The sequence below is a fragment of the Gossypium hirsutum genome, chromosome D10 (genome assembly GCF_007990345.1).
Source record: "Gossypium hirsutum isolate 1008001.06 chromosome D10, Gossypium_hirsutum_v2.1, whole genome shotgun sequence".
Lineage (NCBI taxonomy): Eukaryota > Viridiplantae > Streptophyta > Magnoliopsida > Malvales > Malvaceae > Gossypium > Gossypium hirsutum.
Window position 1 is genome coordinate 56,478,619 of NC_053446.1, and position 1,913 is coordinate 56,480,531.

Genomic DNA, 1,913 nt, shown 5'->3' on the forward strand with positions numbered 1-1,913 from the left:
AATATAGATTATCTTCTAAATAAAAAAATTACTTTTAAAATAAATTTGTAATTTTTAAAAATATATAATATTAAAATAAGAACAGATGATTCACAGTAGCATGGGTGGTAATTGATTATGTTACTAATTTTGGAAAAATAATAAATTTGTTAATTTTCGTAAATTCCCATGTATGTATTTTATTGGTAAAATATTGTTAATGTTTTCAAATTAAACCATGAAAATATATGAGAAACGCTAGAAGGAGGGCTTGAACCTCCGACCTTGTGGTTAACAGCCACACGCTCTAACCAACTGAGCTATTCGAGCAACTTGCTATGTATTTTATGCGTAAAATTCTGTGCAACCCATTTTAATTCAACAACGTCGGTAGAAGACCATATAAGTTTAAATTATTTAATAACAATACTAGTTGTATATATAGTAAACAATATTATTGCAATAATTAGTATATCTTTGCTAGCAAATTTTTTGAATTTTTTTATTATATTACTAATTTTTTTATATATTAATTTCATCTTAATAATTAATTTACGATTATCACTTAACTAGTGTTTCAGTTATATGCCAATTAAAAGTAAATTGAGCTTTATAAACATTCTAACACTTTCAAGTGAAATTTAAAACAAGCTAGGAAAACAAAATCATTTTTTGGTATTATTTATTAGATTCCCTTGTTAACGTTAATAAGGCACTAGAATGTGATGAAAAATTAATTTAATCGAACATGAGGTTATTTTGTGATATTTATATTTTATTTTTATTCACTTTTTACTACTTTAATTTTTAAATATCATGAAACTAAAATTCAAGCTTTGATGTTTAATGATGTTGTGCTAAAATTTAAGAACCAATTTTGATTGAAGATGACGACAAGGATGATAGATTGAAGAAGAAGATCAAGAAAGAGGATGATGACGAGTAGGATAAATTGAAGAAGAAGATCAAGATTGAGAACATTTAAATATGTTTATTAGATTTTATTTTAATTTTTTTAAGAAGTTGAATTTCGGTTTGTTTACATATAATTTAATTTTAATTATTTTTATTTGTCTTTGATTTACAACATATTGTTTTTTTATAATACAATTAAATGATTTAATTTCAATAATTATTTCATTTACAAAAAGAAATTACTATAAAATTTTAAAATAATTATTATGACAACCTCATCCCAATTAAATAAAATGGATTTTGAAGATGAATTATGAAGTTTGATTGTACTTGATTCAATTTTATTTTAACTTTAAATTAATTTTTTTATTTTTAATTGAAAAATATTTTTTTAATATAAAAGGTTAAAAGTTAGTTTTTTAAGTAGATTTCAAAAATTAAATCTAATATTTTTACATTAAATTTAAATTTAATATGATAACTATTAATACATTAAAACCACAATGTTAAATTACATTTCATTGTAATTTAAATTATTCAAATATCTAAAAGTTTTATTATTTTATATTATTTCTTCCTTAAACATGCAAAATGTTTTTATTATTACATTAAAACTAAACTTTTGAATAGATAAAGTTGGATAAATATTAAATTATATTTTTTTGAACATTAAGTTCTTATAATATCAGCTCTTTTTGATATAATGCTTAGAACTACTCATAATCCCTCCTCAACACTTAAATAGGAGGATAATGCGCTTCATCACACTCAAACCCACGTCCTCCTACGTTGACAATAATAGCGATGCCAATTCAGCAAATACTTAACTGACAATATTGAATTATATTTTAAATTAATGTTGAAATATACATTCATTGTGATTTAATTAAACTATTGTTTATGCTATTAATCGGAACTAAAAAAATTAATAGAAAACTTTGCATAGATAAAATCGAATAAACATTGAATTACACTTTCATTGTAATTTAAAATATTTAAATCTATATGATAATCAATAT

General features: G+C 21.5%; 1 non-coding gene across 1 annotated transcript; it reads right to left on the reverse strand.

Annotated features, from left to right (window-relative positions):
- Positions 1-235: 235 nt before the first annotated feature.
- Positions 236-309, reverse strand: TRNAN-GUU (transfer RNA asparagine (anticodon GUU)). Its single transcript has one exon. It is a non-coding gene; the product is annotated as a tRNA-Asn (tRNA).
- Between the last annotated feature and the right edge of the window lie 1,604 nt (positions 310-1,913).